Genomic DNA, 23161 nt, shown 5'->3' with positions numbered 1-23161 from the left:
AACGATCTGCAAAATAGCTATTTGAAGTTTATCTGGAATTAATGGCGAAACTTCTCAATTTAGTAAAGTTACGGCGCAGTTATCTGCCACCACAGTAACTGAGGAACTATCTAAACGCCTGTTTTATTTATTTCCTCCAACTTGTCACTATATGGATCATTGACAGGTTGGAAAGACAACTTAACTAGCCAAGCAGCTGGTGAACTGTCATAACCTGAAGGCTGACTGGTTTATGTTTTGCAACGTCAAAGAAGAAACTCGATATGTGTAAGCCACACATTCTTATGAAAAGGTGCTAGCGAAATATTCTCATGGGATTTCTGATTTCCCACCCCAAGGAAGTGTTTTGTTGCAGGTTCTTTCACAATGCGAATATTTTTTCACTGAAGGTTTTTTACAGTTGTTGAACTGTCCATGCCCCACTCCACGGCGGGAGAACTGGACAGTCCATCTTAGTTCGCTTTGTTGATTCCAATTTCGCTGGAAAACGTCAAGCTATAGACCCTTTTCATAAATGGCTACCAATTATAAATTCTTTTGTAAGTATTAAAATTAGCCTGACTAACCTCGTTTTTCAGTTGATAATTCAAAAGAATTTTTACACCCAAACGAGTTTAGTGAGGCTAATTTAAATGAAAACAAAAGAATTAAATTGGTAGCCATTTATGAAAAGGGTCTATATTTCGTAATAACTTTGATAAAATGGAGAATCTTCTCTGTACCAATCATGAATGATTTATATAACCTTTCCAGCAGTGTCACGCATGTAGGAGGTAAATATTTTTAAGTGAATAATATTTAAAAGGGACGGGGACTACATGTTTTTTCCTGTTTCCTCTCCCTTGCTTCCCCATTAACTAATTCGACTGTTCTCCAAACTATCCATAGAAAAGTTGTAGTTCACGGCAAAGATAGAGTGAGAATGATCCCTTGCAAATTTAAACGGAGTTGTTCCCTCGGTATCATCCAGAAATGTCCTTTGTTCCCGAAAGAAATGACCATTTTCACATGTTCTCAGGAAAGCCCTAATTGGCTTACATGAGGCAAAAACGCCTTGCCAGAGTTAATCATTACGTTTTCCCTAAAAATAAAATCTCTCCACAAGTATCTTTAATTCCACCAAAGCTTCCGAAGCGCGGACTACTTACTACTGTTCATTTCGTCGAAGACAACTTTAATTTGCTGTTCGTTTGTTAACTAAGATGAAATGGATGACAGGTTTCGTTTCCTGTCACTTCACCTGACGAAAAAGCTCTCCTTTATTTACTTTGCAAATGAATGTAAGCCCAAAATATGATGCAAAGAAAACACAGAAATGAATAATTGCTTTCTAAAATCTTAATTGATATTTACTCGCGGTTAAATTGAATTTTGAAGACGTTAAACACGCTTTCTGTGTTCCAACAACTCATACTCGATGATTTCTTCTTTTGATTGCGTGGATGTGGGCTTCAATTACAGTTCTTGGTTTTGTGAGTATTTTAGACTTGAAAATGTGTAAAACCAAGCGAAAAGAAAAATAACTGTTTTCCCAGGAAACGTTAAGCAGCCGAGTCTTTTGAAAGATGATATTTACTTTGTCAGCTCATTAAAGCGATGACGACAGTTTGCTAAGTTTAATTATCTTAAAAAATCTCCTTTTCAGGTCTGTTTCAGTTAAACTTGACCATATTTAGGCTACAAGGGTGTACGAAGTACCCTCACACGTTTCAATCTCTTTTTAAATAAAACAGCAATTCACGTCATTGTGGTCAAACTTTGGGACTTTTCTTAAGAACTGTTACGGAACCTTTCGGCGTGTCAACTGTTTGGTCACATGATCACATGACGTGACGTTTTTTTAACAACCGTGCTTTTTTCAATGGGATTTTACGCAAATTTTGGTTATTAATTTTAGCTTAAGTTTCCGTACTTGTTCGAAGTAAGATTTTTTTTTATAATTATTTCATTTCACAATCTTCACATTTCTTGTTGTTCTTTTTTATTGTTTTGATTTCTTCAAGAAGGCAAAGTTGTGATAAAAAATAACTCATCAATTTTGAGATTAGGTGTATTACATCATAAAGAATTGGTTCATGCTTAGCGTGCATATATAATGGTAATTGAACTGAGCGGAGTGCAATTTGGTCTGAAATCATACGCGTGATAATCGAAGGAGCGCGCAGCGCGAGTTCGATTTGAAATCACAATTATGATTTCAGACCAAAATTGCACGACACGAAGTTCAATTGCCACTTTATTAGATCCATTTTGAAATCGCACAATTTTAAATTTTAGATGTTTTTCCTGAAAGTCTCGAATCGAAGCCGTGTTAAAATGTTGATATATCGAACGTAGATTATTTAAAACGTTGTTATTAGGTACACAGAATCGAAATATATTAAAGTTGCATGAAGTTTCTTCCCGATTTGCCTCTTTTCGCCTTTGCTCGACAGATTTGTTTGTTAAAATATAGTCACTAAACCACGTAATACCAAGTAGAATTGAATTTCTACTGTGATTACCCAGGGCCTGCTACCATCTACACTCGTAGCTTAGTCGACGGAGAAACGGGTCTCTAATCTGGAGGTCCTGGGTTTGAACCCGCCAAAGTGCTGCGAGGTGCAACTTTGTGTTAGCAAATGCACCCTTAACTCCAGTCCACTCATTCACGATGCACTCTGTCTTAGAACACTGACTGGACATTGCCACTGCAGGCAACTTCGTCTCACATGCTCAGGATACTAATACCACTAATTACTTAAACTAAAACCTACAATATGGTAACTCCCATTGCCCACTTTAAACTTACCCTCTTCTGTGGCATGATACTCAAAAGCAGTTATTTTTGTTGATAAATGCGTTCATCAATCCGTTGGTCTATAATAATGGATCGAATGGTTGGATCTTATAACACCCAGTTGTCAGTAAATTACCCTCCCTGAGGAATGTTTCGTACGCGTTAGCCGTTTATTTGCATTTTTATTTCGAACTTAATTCATATTTCCTTCTCGGTCGTTTTTTCACCGCTGGTTCAAGGAACGCACATTTTTCAGGGTAACTGTTGCACAGAGTATTTCTACAGCGCCATAACAAGTGCTAGTCCAGATTTGTTTGCTCGATTTTCCGTTAAATTTTCGCCGCTTTTCATGCAGTGTTGTACATCTCGTTTTGTTTATCCTTTTGTAATTTCTGTTTAAACGTCGTCTATCCTCAATTGATTTTGACCTTCAATTCACCATTTATCTTCAAAGACTGACTGACGTTCAGGTTTTTAGCGCTTATTGTTTGCCAGGAGAGAAGTCGCCTACGGCAGTTACTAATAAAGACAGAACACGTAAAGACTGAAGCAACGTTCCGTCTGCGATGGATGTTATTTTCAAAGGGGGTGAGCGAAGTTTCGATTTCGTAGTTTCTTTTGGATGATGCCTAATCACTGAGTGATATTACCAAGGAGGACTTCCCCTCCTCACCTTCCCTGGCCCGAAACACAATGGAAGTAGAACCCCGCATAGCTGCAAGTCTCAACTAATACTTTTTGACACGAGACGATGAGACGATGATCATCGTCTCCTGTTCTCGTTGTTCTCTTAAATGAAGGTTCGTTCTGAGTGATGCTGCAGATTCAACTGTCCTCCTCAGGGCTCAGAGCAATGTTTTCTTCGGGCAGAGGGTTTCGACTCGTAAACCACCTCGTATAGCTTTTACTCCAAAGGCGAAGTGGAATTCATGGTATAAAATCCAACTTATTTAAATTGAAATTAAATTAATGCTCTGCCCTTCCAAGTGAGATCATGCGAAAGGCGAATAATTTGCTCGCTAAATAAGCTTAAGATATCAGATATTAGCTATGCTTCTACTCCGAGAAGGATTAGTTAGGTACACATGTATCCCGTAATCCCTGCATGCCTCGATCTATATTATCACTTAGTATATACCACACAAGTGAATAGTGCTTTTCGCGCGCTGTGATTGGTTACCTCGGAGGTGATTAGCAAGTACTATTCACCTCCGAGCAGTCGACGCGAAAGATTTTAAAATTTCCGACCGCTTGTCACACATAAAATAACGTTTTGGTCCGCTAATTATTCAGCTTGTGTGGTATATACTAAAACAATCATTCGCCTCATTGTCGGTGAAAGTGATGGATTTTTACCTCGACGCTTCGCGGCTCGGTAAATATCCACCACTATTCACCTCCACTTCGGTGAATAATTGTTAACTATTATTGATCACATGACCAAATCAGTTAACATGGACGCGATCCAAGAGGGCACGGAGGAATGTGTTTTATTTCATCGTCTTCTCTAACGAATGATTCAGAATACACTTCCTCGCTTACCATTTGTTGATGGGAGCTTCGTAACACGGTTTGTTCTGGAGAATTTAGTATAGGTAATCATACGATTTCGAGTTCAATTTGGAATTTATTTGCACGAGTGAGTTTTTCAAAAAAGCTGAAACTGCACGAGCCGCTTCGGCGAGTGCAATTTCAGCTTTTTGAAAAACTCACAAGTGCAAATTAATTCCACATTGAACGAGAAAAACCGTATGATGACTTATTGATAATATAGACATGAAAAAATTTGCGTGGAGAAAGTGCTGGAAGACCTTTCTTGAAGCCATTTTTTCTCATTCGAGAAAACTTTTTTCAAAGTTTCCGCACAAAATTTCCCTCATCATTTTACGTAATACCATTGGCTTGGAAAATTTCCTATTGTCTTTCAGCCAATCATAATCCAGAATTACGATGTGTAGTTTGCACTGTTGTTACACTTTTTGCACCGGTGTTACACTTTTTGCACTGGTGTTACACTTAAACTGCACTGCTCTCAGCCAATCAGAATCGAGTAATTTTTTAATGTATATTATTACTCACCGAACACGATCGAACGCTGTCAATTGAATTGTGTTCGATTGAGATCGGTTGCCGAACTTAATCGAACTCATCCTAATGAATTGGGTTCGACTGGCTTCGATTAAGTTTAACTGTTTCGGAAATCGAATTCACACATAGTTCGATTGAGTTCGATTTCCAAACGTTCGATTGTCTATGCCGGATAAACGTGAGCGGCGGGTCGAAATAACACGCTTGTGCTGATACCAACTGATCATACAGACCCTCAAACTGGTAAGAAAACAACCGAGAAAAAAAAGACAACCAAAATATCTACGCGGTGAAAAATAAAACATCATATATACTCCAGATGCAGCTTTATTTCTCTAGAACTGGTGAAGGAGCGCGCGAGCCAAAGTATGCAACCCAGAAAAATTTACACGCGAAAAGAAACAAGGAGCTGATACACAACATATATACCTCGCTACATGAACATGTTATTGTTGTTGCTGTTGTTGTCGTTGTTTTTGAGCTGATATAATGTTCCATGAACACGAGGCGAGAAAGAACAAAACAATACACCAAATATTGTTAGACCTCTCTTATCCCGCAAATTTATACACCGGTCTATTGTATTGTATTCGCGACTGTTTATCCTATTCGCGACCCGTTAATTTCGAGCCTCAAATAACTCGATTCCACTTAGTCGAAGGTGGCTCACCTCGATCTTTCGATCGCCCACCATCCCTTATTTAAACAGCTGATGACTCACGGCATCAGCCGTTTATACCAATGACACGGATGAAAGTGGTCGCTTTGACCGGCAAAACTTAACCGTGCTGGACAACTATCCAAAAATGTTTTTGTAAAATAAACGACTTTTTTTATTCGTCACTCGCACATCTTTAAATTTACTGATAACTTCAGTTTTGACCATAATTTCCTCACGCTATATTTAGATTCAACTTCCCGCGCCAAAATTGTAAACATTTATGCCAAGAAATATGAGCCTTGCTAACAAAGGAAGTCCTAACCTTTTCCCGTTTTTCCTGAAAGTGATTAAATCTGTCGCTTAATATGTCGGGATCTGTTTTCCATTCCAATTTTATCGCCATTTTTTTACAACACATTTATCTCATCTATGGTATAATCCGCTAAGAACTTATTTTAATTCTCGAAGTCGATCTTCTTTCAATAAATAAACGCTTTAATTCATATTAAACAGGAAAGAGCTGTCTCGAAAGAAAGACGTTTGCAACACAAACCATTGTTTTTAATAGCACGGTTTGAAATTAAAGTTTAAGAAGGATGCCGCTCACCTCAATTCAATTTTCAAATTCTAAACCGACATATGTTCTATCACTCAATAGAGTGTAGCTTCCAAATTTTATGTTCATCATAGAATGCTGCTTCACATAAAAGCACATGCCACCTGTCGAAAATTTCTGTATGCTAGTAGTGAACTCATTTTGCATTCACAGCTGCAGAAATATGCGCCATCTATAAAACAAAATTTCAAAAATTTTGCATGTTCAAAAACTGAAATTTATCTTAAGTCTCAATGAAGACTTAAGTCATAATTTTCGAATAATAATCGCCCGAGTGTTCATTCCGTATCCCACAGTATCCTTGTTTTATTCGATAAATCTATAATAAATTATTTTGTGAATATTCCTTAGATTTAAGAACTAAAGACGAATCATGGCAACACCAGAGTGGGGCTGAACTCGAGACTGCACGACGACATTTCATGTTGGAATAACTCACCCATCTCATAAGAACTCCGCGAAAAAAAACAAAAACAAAAAAAAAACACCAACTGTTTAACTTTATAACTGTATTTTGTGTGGTGTAGACGAAGCGGTAAAACATAGCAGTTTATTATTTTTCATCTCTATCCTCAGTTGCAAACTTACGATATGAAACAATATTTACAGCAATAATGAAAAGTTCTCCTTGGCTATCTAATTGCTGGAGAAACATTTCATACTGATATATTAAAATGAGTAAGCACCCCTTTTAATTTCAGACAATGCTCACGAGAACTTTTAAAATCCCAGTCTTAAAACATCATTAACTTTTCACCATATTGGTGTACAAGAGCTAACTTGGAAACCAAAGGCAAAGCACTTGTCTGATTGTGTCCTTCACCGCTTGTCTGACTTCATCTAGTTTCCAACAGTAAAGAATCGGGTTTAATGAAGAGTTTAAGTAAACTAAAGTGCCTGTATAATTGGTAGCAGGATAAAGAGATGCAGGTAGTCCACTCTTAGCCCACAAAGCTTCCGCTATACAATAGGGAAGATAACAAGCGACAAGGGTCAGTTGCAGCCATATTGCACTGGACACTGTCTTTTTGTATCGCGCTGTGTTAAGTTGATTTGTTTGGTTCGGTTGATGAACATGGTCTTGTACTTGATTTTAATGATGACGGAGGGTGAGGAAAATCTTTGTGTAAGAGAGAATAGAGATTATAAGACACAGTGGTATATAGATGATGCCATACCAAATGGTCATAAGGGGATTCCAAAAGTACATCGCTGAAAGGACAGCGGGCAAAACCCATAAGTTAAAAACGATCACGTAGGTTCGATTTAAAGTTACAACTTGTCTGTATCTCAGTCCCAACAACAGGGCAAGAAGTCTGTCTACGCTTATTGCAGCGAGAGTTCCGACCGACACTCCACACAAAATATAAGCTATTGTAAAACTTGCCGCTGTAAGGTGAGGACAAGTATTCCAATGTTCATTCACCACAGATATCCAATAGGTAACAGCCAGAGGCTCTGCAAATAGACCAACACAGAGATCTGTTGTTGCAAGGCAACGAAGCAAGAGTTTGGACGGCGGATGAAGTGAAGACTCCTTGTGAAGAGCAATTAGGATTAGAGCATTCCCAAGAAATGCAGTGACGGACAGGAAAGAGTTTAAAACTGAAAAAAATGTCAACTGGCCGTGTAGTGCAGCAGATAAATCGGGCGAACAAAATAAGTCTTCGAAAGTTTTCTGCCGTCCATCTCCAGTGAAGTTTAGTGCTGCCATACCGATCTGCAAAATAACTATTTGTAGTTTAACTGTAATCAGTAGCGAAACTTCTCAATGTAGCAAAGTTACGGCGCACTTACCTGCCACCACGGTAACTGAGGAACAATCCAAACGTCTTTTTTATTTATTTTCTCCCACTTGTTAATATATGGATCATTGACAGTTTGGAAATACAACTTAACTAGCCAAGCAGCTAATTAACTGTCATAATCTGAAGGCTGACTGGTTTATGTTTTGGAACGTCAAAGAAGAACAAAAGTCCTCTGAGAGGACATATGGTTACTTAATAGTGAAAAACCACAATGGTACAAAAAAAAAAGTTGCGGAGCTTTAGTTTTAATGCAAAATATTTGTCTTGAAATTTAAATGCTTGACACATATGTCCGAAGGCCAGGACGGGAACGGCAGTGGACGCGGGAAACTTTTGTTAGTCCCATCGCCAAAGAGAAAATGCTTTTTCTTATGGGACGGCGACGTCGATTACCCTAGCTACATAAAAGCTTTTCAGTATCACGTGATCATATCGCGGGCTTACTTAAACGGTCATCGAGATCACGTGGTTTTTGGAAGTCGATCGCTGGCCGAGTCCTTGTTTTCGATAGGATCGCAGGCTCATGACAGGTTAACTTGCTGTTATCAGGGCCGGGTTGATCGGAACCCAGTTAACGCTAACCTAGGACTAAACGTTAACCGAAGTATAGATTTTTCTTGAGATTATTTGGACCCGCAAAACAGAAGGCCGAAATCTCACCGCAAAGTTAAAGAATTCAAATGGAAATTCTCGCTTATCCTGGGTTAACTTAATCGGGCTTTGAACAACCCGGTCCAGGAGCTCTGCTGTTAGGCTTGGCTACATCTATATATTAAGCCAGTCCTAACAGGCAGATAAAGTAATCAAAGGGCATGTGTATACCATGTTTTAGAACAAGAGTATGTTAAATCTACTGGTTATTGTAATGTATTCGCGAGTGTATATCCAATTCATGATTCTTTTTTGCATTTAATTTCAAATGGGTCGATTCTACTCAGTCAAAGATGGCTCACCTCGATCTTTCGATCGTCCACCGTCCCTAATTTAAGGTGGCCGAACACAGTTTTTAAGAGCCTATGCCTAATTCACCATTACTTTTAAGCTATTTATGCTTTGGCGCCCGTCAAGGTTAACCACAGAAGGGTTTATTATCGCATTTTGGCTAAGGTGTGTGCTGTTGCCATGGCAACGGGGCTGGTTAAAAACAAGGCTTAAAAAATGGTTTTTGTTTATAAAAAAAAAATTCAGTCGTTAGATTTTTTTCATCATTTGCCCACTACGAATTGACATTAAATCCCTTCTGTCAACACTGTTCTAATAAAATTTTGACATAGGCGATTTTCGAAATTCGTCGTTAACCGTTTTCACTGCATGTTCTGTATTATTAAAAATTCCCTAAGTCAAAATTCAAATTTTTTGCGATAAATCATTCACGTGGTTTCTGAACTACTGTTTTGCCAAATTTCTTGAAATTCTAACGACTGGATCGTTAGAAATCGGCATGTTTCTGCAAAAGCAATCGGTCTCAATTTTTCGAGCAACTGCGCATGCGCTGCATTTAACTGGGTTCTTTCGGTAACAAAGAAAAAGTTGAGAATTGCTGGGTTTTTTGCGTCGTTACCTTTTCTAACATATCTTTGTAATAAAAGACTAAAGCCATCAATATACTGCGTTCAATAATAGAGAAAAATAGCGCAGAGAGTGCGGGTGTTGAGTAAATAAAATGATCACTCTGTTGACGGCATGTTTGTTTTTTGCAATCCTTGTGCGCGCGCTGAATTGCATCAGCAAAAGAGCGCGCGAAAACTGTATTCGGCCACCTTAAACAACTGATGATTGTCGGCATCCACCGTTCATACCAATGACACGGATAAAAGTGGCTGCTTTGACCGGTGAAACTCAACCGTATTGGAGAACTATCCAAAAAATGTTTGTGTAAAATAAACGACTCTTTTTTTATTCATCACTTTGACATTTTTAAACCTTACTGATAACTTCAGTTTTCTCCATAATGTAGCTAATTAAAAGTCATTTTTTCTTCACGGTATATTTCGAATTAACTTCCCACGCCAAATTAACATTTTATGTTCATTATAAAATATTGCTTCTCATAAAAACACATGCCACCCGTCGATTTTAATTTCTGTATTGTAGTGGTGAACTCATTTGGCACCTGCAGCTGCAGAAATTTGCGCCATCCATAAAACAAAATTTCCAAAATTTTGGCTGTTCCAAAAAATGAAACTTATCTTAAGACTCAGTGAAGACTTAAATCATAATTTTTTCCTCACGCTATATTTAGAATTAACTTCCAACGCCACATAAACATTTATGCCAAGAATTATGAGCCTTGCTAACAAAGTAAGTCTTAACCTTTTTTTCGTTTGTCCTGAAAGTGGTTAAATTTGACGCTAAATATTTTTTGTTTCCCATTCCAACAACTTTATCGACATTATTTTTACGACACATTTATCTCATCTATGGTATAATCCGCCAAGAATGTATGTTAAGTCTGGAAGTCGATCTTCGTTCAATAAATAAACGCTTCAATTTATATTAAAGACGGATGAGTTGTCTCGAAAGAAAAACGTTTGCAACACAAACCATTGTTTTTAATAACACGGTTTTAAATTAAAGTTTAAGAAGAATGCCGCTCACCTCAATTCAATTTTAAAATTCTAAACCGACATATGTTCTATCACTCAGTAGAGTGTAGCTTCCAAATTTTATGTTCATTATAAAATGCTGCTTCACATAAAAGCACATGCCTCCTGTGGAAAATCTCTGTATTCTAGTAGTGAACTCATTTTGCACTTGCAGCTGCAGAAATATGCGCCATCCATAAAACAAAATTTCAAAACTTTTCCATGTTTAAAAAAATGAAATTTATCTTAAGACTCAATGAAGACTTAAGTCGTAATTTTCGAAAAATGCCCGCCTGAGTGTTCATTACGTATCCCACAGTATCCTTGTTTTATTCGATAAATCTATAATAAACTGTTTTGTGAATATTCCTTAGGTTTTAGAACTAAAGACGAATCATGGCAACACCAGAGTGCGGCTGAACTCGAGAAGGTCGTTGTAAAAGTTAACTGCATGGTTTTTCTTTTACGTCGTGCACGACGACATTTCATGTCAGATAACTCATCCATCTCATAAGAACTCCGCGAAACAAAAACACCAACTGTCAAACTTTACGACTGTATTTTGTGTGGTGTAGACCACGCGGTAAAAAATGGCAGTTTATTATTTTTAATCTCTATCCTCAGTTGCAAACTTACAATGAAACAATATTTACAGCAATAATGAAAACTTCTCCTTGGCTATCTAATATCTAGAGGAACATTTCATACTGATGTATTAAAATGAGTAAGCACCCCTTTTAATTTCAGACAATGCTCACAAGAACATTTTAAAATCCCAGTCTTAAAGCATCATTAACTTTTCACCATATTGGTCTACAAGAACTAACTCGAAAAACAAAGGCAAAGCATTTGTCTTGCAAAAGTTAACTGTAGTGCATAATTTTTGTTTTACGTCGTACACGACGTTTCGTGTCAGAATAACTTACCCATCTCATAAGAACGCTGCGCTTTCTGCCTGTGTTATGAACGAAAAAAAAAACATCAAAAAACACCACCTGTCTAACTTTATGACTGTATTTTGTGTGATATAGTCCACGCGGTAAAAAAATGGCAGTTTATTGTTTTTCATCTCTATTCGCAGTTGCAAACTTACAGTTACTTACAGCTTAAAACATTTTTTTTATCTACGGCAATGATGAAAACTTTCTCCTTGGCTATCTAATTGCTAGAGAAACATTTCATACTGATATATTAAAACGAGTAAGCACAACTTTTAATTTCAGACAATGCTCAAGAGAACTTTTAAAATTCCAGTCTTAAAACATCATTAACTTTTCACCATATTGGTCTACAAGAGCTAACTCGAAAAACAAAGGCAAAGCACTTGTCTGATTGTGTCCTTCACCGCTTGTCTGACTTCATCTAGCTTCCAACAGTAAAGAATCGGGTTTAATGAAGAGTTTAAGTAAACTAAAGTGACCGTATAAATCCAAGCAAGATGAAGAGATGTATATACTCCACTCTTAGCCCGCAAAGCAGTCAATATACTAAAGGGAAGATAACAAGCGACCAGCGTCAGTTGCAGCCATATTGCACTGGACACTGCCTTTTTGTATCGCGCTATGTTCAGTTGATCTGTTTGGTTCGGTTGTTCAACATGGCCTTGGACTTGATTTTGATGATGACGGAGGGTGAGGAAAATCTTTGTGTAAGAGAAAATAGAGATTATAAGACACAGTGGTATAGAGATGATGCCACACCAAAAGGTTATACGGGGATTCCAAAAGTACGTTGTTGAAAAGACTGCTGGCGAAAGCCACAAGGCGAAAACGATCACGTAGGTTCGATTTAAAGTTACAACTTGTCTGTATCTCAGTCCCAACAACAGGGCGAGAAGTCTGTCCACGCTTATTGCAGTCAGAGTTCCTATCTACACTCCACACAAAATATAACCTGATATTAAACTTGTAACTAATGCGTAACGACAAATATTCCAATTTTTGTTTGCTAAAGACATCCAATAAGTAACAGCCAGAGGCTCTGCAAATAGACCAACACAGAGATCTGTTGTTGCAAGGCAACGAAGCAAGAGTTTGGACGGCAAATGAAGTGAAGACTCCTTGTGAAGAGCAATTAGGATCAGAGCATTCCCAAGAAATGCAGTAACGGACAGGAAAGAGTTTAAAACTGAAAGAAATGTCAACTGGCCGTGAAGTCCAGCAGTTAAACCAACCGAAGAAGACAAGTCTTTGAACGTTTTCTGCCGTCCATCTCCAGTGAAGTTTAGTGCTGCCATACCGATATGCAAAATAGCTATTTGTAGTTTAACTGTAATCAGTAGCGAAACTTCTCAATGTAGTAAAGTTACGGCGCAGTTACCTGCCACCACAGTAACTGAGGATCAATCCAAACGCCGTTTTTTATTTATTTCCTCCAACTTGTCAATATATGGATCAGTGACAGTTTGGAAAGACAACCTAGCTAGCCAAGCAGCTTGTTAACTGTCGTAACCTGAAGGCTGATTGGTTTATGTTTTGGACCGTCAAAGAAGAACAAAAGTCCTCTGAGAGGACATGTGGCTACTGGATAATGAATAACCACAATGGTACCAAAAAACAAAGTTGTGGAGTTTTAGTTTTATTGCAAAATATTTGTTTTGAAATTTAAATGTTTGACACGTATGTCCGATGCGAGGATGGGAAGGCCAGGACGGGAATGGCAGTGGACGCGGGAAACTTTCGCTAGTCCTGTCGTGTCGCCAAAGACAAAATGCTCTTTCGCATAGGACGGCGACGTCAATTACTCGAGCTACATAAGAGCTTTTCACAAAACCAATGACATCCTTTGGAGATGGTAGAAATCTATTAAGCTTAAACGATGGTGAACTGACGACGCTGAAATGATCTTTATATAAGCTTATATGAAGCAAACATTCCTGACCTGTCAGTATTTTAATAATAAAGAATCCAGAATTTCCATATGAAGAGATCTTATCGACTTAGTTCAGATGGCTTTTTGCCGGCATTTACCGGCCGAAACAACGAAACGAAACCACCGAAACGAAACCACCGAAATGACCGAAACGACCGAAACGAAACCCCTGAAGCGAAACGACCGAAACGAGTAAAATAGTAAGTAAATAAATAAAAAAAAGTTTAAAAAAGCCTTGATCTCTAACATGTTACTATGGCAGCCGGATCTCGTACCCAGATCCTGCTCTTAAGCCACATGTGTGACATCGTGACATCACAAACCTGAAAGGTGGATGAGCGCAAACGTGTCGAGCAGGAAGACATCGAGAAAAAGGTGGGTATTTTCACATTCTGAATGGTATTCTAGTTAAAACAAGAAATCTAATTTCAAAGAAAGGTTTTCTGGTCGTATCGTAAACTCTTAGACGGTGGCGAATCGAATGGTCTTTTCGAGAATGACTTTGCAGCATTCTTCGTGCGAACCAGAACTTTCTTTAATATATACCTCTAAAGAAAAACGAGGGCGACTTGACAGGCTTTAATCATATTAACGTCAGGCCTTCGTGACTCCTGCAGTTCTCAAAGTAATTTCTTATTAGGCGCTCAGCTCCTCACGGATAGTCTTGAGATTGTGTTTCCGTACATCCTGGGCTCGGCGTTGTGGATTCGCTACCGCTTAAGAATCCACGATACGACAAGGAAACCATTCTTTGAATTACATTTCTTGTTTTAGCTAGAACGCCATTCAAAATGTGAAAAATACTCACCTTTTTCTCAATGTCTTCGTGGTCGTCGTCGACAACCTTGCGCTCATGCATCTTTCAGGTTTGAGATGTAACGATGTCACACATATGGATCTGGGTATGAGATCCGGCTGCCATAGTAACGTGCCAGAGATCAAGGCTGTTTTTTTTTTTTTAACTTTTTCATTTATTTACTTATTATTTTACTCTTTTCGGTGGTTTCGTTTCATTGTTTCGGGTTTTAGTACATGCCCTTTTTGCCAGGAGCGTTTCATAATCCTGTCGTGGAATTCTGACTTAGGTGCATAGTTCAATTTCCATTTGTAATTGAAACAAGTATTTATATTGAAACAAACATTTACATCTAATTCCGGGTGGGTAGTATGAGAAAGTGAAATAAACATCAATTTGAGAATGTGTATTTATTTGCTTGATGGATGCTTTCAAGGCACGTAACAATCGCATTTCCAATCGAAACCTTTCGGAAACCGCTCAAAATCCTGCAAGATTCTTCAAGAAAAATACTCTGGCACATTCGGTGAAAGCTGTGCCTGGTTATATGAGAAAGAAAGATGGAAAACTGAGAAAGCATTGCGGCCACTCACCAACATATTGATTATTTAATGTCACGTCATGTCGAAGAGCGTGGGAAAACGAGTCTGCAATGTCCTTCGTGCGGGTCACCGGTGAGAGATCGTAGTCATTCGTAATGCTCCATAACGCTATGTTTCTGCTTGTAAATTTGCTTTTTCTTTCTTTCTTTCTTTCTTTCTTTCTTTCTTTCTTTCTTTCTTTCTTTCTTTTTTCACTCCAGTAGAGATCTCAAATTAAACGGAACCAATTTTAAACAGTAAAAGTAGTTTTAAAGGCGAAAATCGATCAAAAGAACTTGAGCACATCTCGAGGTATTTTCGGTCTCGCTTCGTGAGATCCGAAAACTCACTTATTTACTAACGGACCCGATGACATCAGTACGGCTTCTTCCAGTAACCACAAAAACGACATGTGTAAGCTACACATTCTTATAAAAAGTGCTATCGAAATATTCCAATGGGATTTCTGATTTTCCACCCCAGGGAAGTCTTTTGTTGCCGGTCCTTTCACAATTCGAATATTTTTAGTTTTAGCTACTGGTTTAAGCAGAATTCATTTTAGTATCACTGAAAGTTTAAGTATCACTGTAGTCGAGCAGTTAAATCTTTGAAACAAAAGAGTTTTTCAACTGTTTTAATAACTTTGATATTTTAGAATGGTAGAAGCTGCTCTTTAGGCCAAGGAAAAGAGAAGATGTACTTTTCTTAGCAGTTCCGTTCATGTAGGTTGTGAAATTTGTTATTTAAGAGAGCCTCTCAGGGAGGGGGTCTGACATTTTCCCTTGATGCCTTAATAATTTTGCATTTTCTCTCCTGTTCCTCAGTCACAGGATGTTGCCCAAAATCTCCACAGAAACGTTCCCTTTATTGATGAAAATCTAAAGCAGGTAATCTGTAATGAAAATAAATGGTGTCCCTGAAACTAGTCCACAAATGTCCCTTGTTTCCCTGTTCCCCTGAAAGAAAATAATGACCATGATGACATGTTGCCAGCTATGCGCATAGGCGTACGAGCTGGGGGGGGGGGGGCGAGGGGAGCTGCAACTCCCCCCCCCCAGCCACGGAAATTATGTAATTTTTCGGGCAAAACGCTAATGGTTCGGGCAACTACTCTTCAGCGAAAGCATTACAAAATAATGCTGTTGGCGTGATCTCCAAAACTCGTAAAGAAAGTTTCTATTCAGTTGCTTCTTTAAAATGTTTTTTCTTTTAATAAATTTTAGATTTTTCTCAGATCGAGACTGTTGATAGAGTATGACTGATTGATTATGTAAGCTTTAAATATAACTGTTTTTGGAATTATAGCAGTTTCATTAGATGTGGGAATTGTGAAAATTTTTGTTTTTCATGTAATTTGAGTCCGTTTGCATCATGATTTCAACACCCTCACATTCGCGCATTGTGTAAATTTTCGGGCAAGAAAGTCACCGTCCCCTTAAGTCCCAAGGTGCCCGTACGCCTATGGCTATGCGTGAAAGACTCTCATTTGATAGAGGACATGATTTTTAGTTTGAGTGACATTTAATATAATATTCAAGTGATTCACAGAGACAGGACTAGAGGAGACATCACATTTTTTTCTGAAACTAATTTGCAAAAGTTAATGTAAAAGGACTGGACATGCAACAGTTGAAATTCCGACAAAATCGTCTTAAAATTAATCATTACGTTGTCTCAGAAAATGAAAACTTTGCACAAGTTCTTTTGATTCTTCAAACACTTTAAAGCACTGAGTACAAGTTGCTGTTTATGTTATCGAAGACAAAATGTTTCCAGCTTTACTGTTTCTTTGTCATTTAAAATGAAATGACTGGCTTCCTTCCTTTGTTGTCACTTTGGCTGTAAAACAAGTCCTCTTTAAAAACTTTGCACGCAAATGAATGATGCAGAGAAAACACAGAATTAAACATCTGTTTTGATCTCAATTTATATTCACTGACAATCCAAATGAATCGCGCTTCCTGTGTGCAAGAGGCTTGTGATGTCATATTTGCTTTAGCCCTACTCCTCAAAATGTAGAAAAACCAAGCGAAAAGATAAAATTATGCGTTTTCCTGGGAAGAGTTAAGCAGCAGTGTTCTGAAGTATGATATTTAAATTTATAGGTTATCCTAGCGATGGCGACAGTTGGCTCGTAATTTGTCAACCTTAATTATATTTCTTTTTTGAAAATTTCATTTATTGGTCAGTTTCAATCAGAGATAACTTAATGCTCGATCCTAATTTGTGTCCATACACTCACCTCTGAAATGTTCTCATCATTTTCAAGCAAATTGGCGCCATATACTCATATTTACTTATAACTTCTATCAGAAATAGGTATGCATTTGCATACATGTGTCCAGTGCTAGCTGGTTGTTTCTATGCATCCAAAATTGTTGCAGTAATCAACAACGTCTTCTTTAGGGCTACTGGTGAGAGAGTGCTTTGTTTTCAAAGGCCTTAGTGTTACGTTTGAGATGAATTGATTCTCATTGTGGGGATGTGTGCAATTGTAAGAGAGGACATAAACAACGAACATTAATTACAAACTAGGAATGTGGAACGCAACACTTTTATTAAACAGAAACTGCTAAATATCTTTCAAGGAAATATATGCATCATTTGTATTATAATTGACTGGCCAGTACAGATAACGGCATGTCGTGGGCTAGGTCACAGGCTTACTTGGAGAAACGAAAAATGAGACAGCTCGAAGCTAGCATTATCATTGCAACTATATCAAATGTCGTCAGTCAATAGTTTCGGAATGAATTGACACTGCATAAAATCGTCTGTATAAGGAGCCTTCCTCAGGTCGTACACAGTCAGTATATCTATTGGTATAAGACAAGTATAAGGATGCGGCAGGATGTATAAGGTCCGTATAATGATCAGTATATTTCAGGGTTGGCCAAGAAAAATACCAGGATCTTATACACTTGTGGCATGATTCCTTATATGTCACTATACATGTCAGTATACATCATGTATACTGTGTGAAACAGGAGGTATACTGGCAGGTCTGTGGAAGGTGTGTATACGGAATTTTACAGTTGCGGCAGGATTCCTTCCATGTCAGGTCAAATGTCAGTATACAGTACGTATACTGGGCGAATCAAGGGGTATACTGAAAGTGGCATGGACGGAATGTGTACTGATTTCGTATATCTTATGGACAATGACCCCTGGTTTTTAGCTACAATGAAATTTGTTTTCGGGATTTCTAGTGACAGGTTTTATGGGTATTCATTTTCAAATCTTAGCTTAGAAACTGATCGTAAACAAACACCATTTACTTGTGTTCCTCTCTGCTGTTTATTTAACATTTGCAAATAAAAATCTACTTGATTACTATCTTCATAATCTCCTGAGTGTGGTCGAAGCTATTTCATGCTTCTTTAAGTCTTAGTCTACATGGAGTTAGAACTGTAATTGTGATAAGCAACAAAACAACTATTTTACACATAAAGTAAAATGTCTTCCAATGAGGTTTCGGGTACACGTCGAAATAAGTTAAAGCAGTAGAATTTAGTAAACCTCATCAAAATTTAAATCTGCATCATCTACACTCTGATCACTTTCATGATCTTCGTCATCACATGCTTCGTTGTCATTTCTGTCAAAGGAAAAAAAAATAAGTCAGCTTTAGTTCTATGACGTAGAGAATAAGGTTTAAGTAAGTGACAAACAAAAAAGAGGAGTGGAATTTCACGTCCACGTAAATCCCACGAAATTACTCATTTCACGCACGCAGCTTATTGATAACTTTGGGCAATGCGTAAAGGAGCGTACAGATACGTTATGGATATCTTTACGCAATGTATAAAGAAGCCGGCGTTAAGCTGCGTTATTGATATATTTACAGAATGCTTAAGAGGCGTTAAGATGCCTTAATGATACCTGTAAGAAATCCGGAAAGAAGCGCAAAGACGCCTAATAATACCTGCTTTTATAGCTGTTTATCTGACTTAAGGCTTCCTTTACAAGTAAGTTCTTCGGTAAGAAGCACTCATTATTTTCAGCAACCGGAGCCTTCATTTCCTTCATTTCCTTCATTTATGATGCAAAAGAACAATCAAGTTGAATTTACTTTGTCAACTCGTATAATGTTCCCTTACACTAGGTATAAGGAAATCTCCACAAGACAGTATACATTCGTATAAGGATACAGACGTATACTGATCATTATATAGACCTTATACATATACTTCAGTATACATCATTATACCTCTCCGTACACATTATGTATACGGGTTCATTATACCTCCTTATACATGCCATTTCATGCAGTGTGACGAAGACGAGCTAACTGGAACAGTTCAATATTGTGTAACTGAAACTAAGATGCTCTGGTCCCCAAACAGGGCTCAATTCTCCCCAAAAGAGACTCAAAACGTTAAAGTTATTCATTTAACGTATTCATGAAAGCGTCGTTGACATTTCCCTGGCGACCACCTTACCGATCGAACAATGAAAAACATCTTGTTAAGCCTTTCACTCGGCCAGACTGACCCGTACTTCGAAAATTGTGGCATATTGAGAAACTAGCTTAAAGGAAATTCGTCATAAAGGCTACAAAAGAAAAGCTTCACTCACTAAATTGTCTAAATTCACCATCCACGAACCCTTGGGTTTGACGACGCACATAGTCGAAATCACAGGGATTTGTCGATTCGTCGTTGTCTTTTCGTTCTCGAATTTAATTTGTCCCGACTGTTCGTCGCTCTTTTTTCTTGAATAGAATTAGTCTTTTCGTTCTCGACTGCTCACGACCATAAATCGATTTAGTTACAGATTCCTGTGTTACGCTTTCTTTTCCATTCATGTTATTAGTCACGAAATGTGAACCTGACTGTAGCCTCACCTGTATGACGTATTTTGCCGTATATAAAGTATTTTTCGAAGTTCTAGGTGTCTACGTACGTGCCAAAGCACTAGACACCAAATACTAAAATGTGCATACAGTATGCTAAACTGGTTTGGCTTGTTTGATTAGGTTGTCTTGTCTCTTCCCTAGAGTAAACAAGCCTCAAAATGATTATATTGTTGATCTCTCTAGAGAGGTATGTCAACGTTGGGGAAAAGACGGTGTATCTCTAACATAAAAGTGAGATTCTACAGCTTTTAAATATCCTCATGCAGTTCCATGGAGTGTATAATTAAACGAATATTCGCTGATATCTTATCCCGCAAATTTATAGCGGAGCTCCGGTGGCCCGAAGGGCCCCTAAGCGGAGCCCCACACACATATAGGAAAGAAAAGGAAACCCATGAATTGATTTTCTCATGTTTATCAGGGCTAGCGGTATTGCTCGTGGGCGCGTTCGCACGAAGGCGATGGTAGGGACAGGTCTCAAAAACCGCTGATTGGCTGGGGACTTTTTTTAAGAACGCGTGCGCAGAACCTTGACCGCTGACTTACTGCGGGGATTGGAAGCGCGATCGAGTGGCCATTGAACGGTAGTTTGTGTGAACTACGTTTGATTGTGCTCTTTTCACCACAAGTTGGTGCTTTTTGCTTGGCCAGTTTGTCAGCATACTTGCAGTTTTATTAATGGTTATTTATGAAGAAAGACTGGGTTGTCGAGGATGAGCATAAAATCAATGGATTGCACTTGATGTTTACCGACAACGACGATGTTAGCCTGCGCTTGGAGGAGCACAGCAAATTCGGCGCGAAATTCTGCTACATCCTTGCACTGGTTTCTGTTTGGGATTTGTGTATAATGGAAGGATCTCTTGTGGATTCGTTTCCTTGTAAATTCTACCCTGGTCCCAGAGGTTTTTCTTGATTTTACTTTTCGCGAAGCGGCGAACACGAGTCGCGAAGTGGCGAGAAAGAAAAACCTCGTTTTTCTTTCTCGCCGCTTCGCGATTCGTGTTTTCACCACTTCGCGGCTCTCTCGTAGCTCTCTCGTGCGGAGAAAAATCAAGAAAAATCTCTGGGACCAGGGTATGTAAATTCAGAAGCGCTCCGCAAATTTTGCTTGCATTGATGTCATCAACCTTTTTCCTGTAATCGATCATCGAACTTGTCATCCTCTCGATTCTCTGATTCTCTATTTGAGCTTTCTTCTGGTTCGTCGTCGTCTTCATCTCCACTGTTTTTGTTTTCTTCATGCTGAGCTGTCATTGGCGTACACCTCAGCTCATACAGTAAAAGTCAAGAATAAGAAATTGGTAAGCAGAATTCTGTATACATACAGTTAAGAAGGTCATTAATAACTTACATTGTACAACTTTCAAAAATAATAGTTCATTATATCATGTCCACTTCACAATACATGTTTGTGATGTTTCCACCTTTCAATAAAATTCCATACCAGTGGCCATAGCACCTGACCATGCAATGTCTTCATTACTTAGGAATTCGAAAACGGAAAAAACCAGGAGATTATTAACCATAATTATTTTGACAATTTTTTTTTGAAGTTTTTCTTGAGTTAATTTCAACAATTTACCACAGGTTGAATGATTCTGTTACAGTTTTGAGGCAATTTATTGCTTCTAAAGCCTCCTCTTTTGAAAATTTCATTTTCCTACACAGTTACAAAATTAGCTACCTTCTAAAATTAGAGTGAAGGATTTCAATCTTTTTCCCTGTGAAAACTTCAAGGTGGTTCTGAAAATTATGTGCCATACCTTAGCAGCACAAACCATTTCATGTCTTGTGTCATGCTAAATTCTTAAAGCACACTGCATTTTATACAAACTTAGATTACTGTCATTCCTTAAAACTTTTTTCAGTATTTGACCAGTTGAACTCTTTGAATTGCAGAGGGAGATGTTGAAGGAAGTTTTGGCAGTGATAATTTCCTCTTTCAACGGATACAACACCAAGGAGATGTTGAATGTCAATAGCCCCTTGACAAGGGCGGACTGTGCCACCCTCCATGGTCACGTGAACATTGCGGTGACTCTTAGTGATATCATCTCCCAAATCAACTACTTCCATGTTGTTGTGACTTTGTACATCCACAACTGCAGTGCACATATGCCAAGTGGTACTTGCTACGGAACTTGTGGACCAGATAGTGCTTGGCATGCAAAAAAATGTCTTCCTTGATGAAGAGCGTGAACTTTCTATTCTGCAAATTTTGGGTGAAACACTGTACATTTCTGCTCTCGGAGTATACAGTAACACTGAAACTTCTATCATAACTCTTATTGGTATTACCTCCTTGTATTAATGCAAAGTAGACTCATCTTCTGTCTACGATCATTGATTGGACAATAATTTTGTTATGATCCACAACAAATTTTTCTGTTTTCTAAGTTGGGCACAAAGTGGAAATACCAAAAAATTGCTGGCTCAGACTAACTAATTTAATTCCAGTTGATGATTATTAGCAACATGTGATCTCACATTTATTGCCTCCCCTATTAAACAAATGTTGTTTTTGTACTTCTGTCTTCTTGTCTGTCAACCAAGGTCTTTTCATAGTTAAGTAGTGGCTGTGGGTTGCAGCTGAACCCAAGAACCATGTACACATCAGTGAACTGTGACTGGCTCCTTTCATTTTGAGATTTGAGCCATTTGCCCTCTGGATTGGAGAGTTCTTCTAGCACGAACACAAACACAAAAAGATGTTATGCCAGATATCCCTGGTAAAATGCTAAGTAAACATGTTGTCTCTGAACTACTGTAGATACATGTATTTTGCCACTGACCAAACAGTCCAGCAGAATGCTGATCACAGAAAGTTTCCATTTCAGTCAGATCATAGAGGTGTTTACCACCCTTGTGTATAGTGCTTGGTCAGTACTCTGTGAAACTGCTGAACATGTTTGCCAAATTCTGGTTCTGCTACAAACGTTCACAACATTTTAAAGGAGCTCAGTCACGGTTTGCACATATTGAAAAATTTAGCCTCAATTTTTCAAATTCGTTGTTTGTAATCCATGTTAATCTTCTCCATCCTTAGCCATCCTTGTTCCTTTATGGTTTATCATTATCTCTTTGGTGTTTTTCTATCTTATTCAACTGTTATTTTCAGGTTTCCTACCATTTAAAAGTAATTTTGTATGTGGCCAAAATTACTCAAAATACCATGACTGAGCTCCTTTAATTTCTACCTGTATTAACAGTTGAGTACAGTCAAGTATAATATTATCTTTATACCTTCATTAAACATGGGTTAGCACTTCAACCCTTTTGTTGTTTATTAGCTCTGATGCATGCTCAAATATAGTTAAAATTTGTAATGAGCCTTGACTACAGAGTGATGGTTGACTCTAGGGGGAAAGGTTTATAATGATCCCATTCTCAAACTGCAGCTTCTTTTGGATTTTGCAAAAACTGACTTATTTGTGTGTTTTCAATTTCAAATAAGAAATTAAATTTACATGTTTGGTCACAATTTTTTTTTTCACTTGAATGGAATGGTTGGGGCA

At 38.1% G+C, this 23161-nt stretch overlaps 2 pseudogenes; both read right to left on the bottom strand.

Annotated features, from left to right (window-relative positions):
- Nucleotides 1-6918: 6918 nt before the first annotated feature.
- Nucleotides 6919-7935, bottom strand: LOC145483175 (beta-4C adrenergic receptor-like; annotated as a pseudogene).
- Nucleotides 7936-11677: 3742 nt separating this feature from the next.
- LOC145483172 (melanocyte-stimulating hormone receptor-like) lies at nt 11678-12959 on the bottom strand (annotated as a pseudogene).
- Between the last annotated feature and the right edge of the window lie 10202 nt (nt 12960-23161).

This window comes from Orbicella franksi, chromosome 3, assembly GCF_964199315.1.
Source record: "Orbicella franksi chromosome 3, jaOrbFran1.1, whole genome shotgun sequence".
Lineage (NCBI taxonomy): Eukaryota > Metazoa > Cnidaria > Anthozoa > Scleractinia > Merulinidae > Orbicella > Orbicella franksi.
Note: the sequence above shows the minus strand (reverse complement) of the source record. Positions and strands in the feature narration are given on the sequence as shown.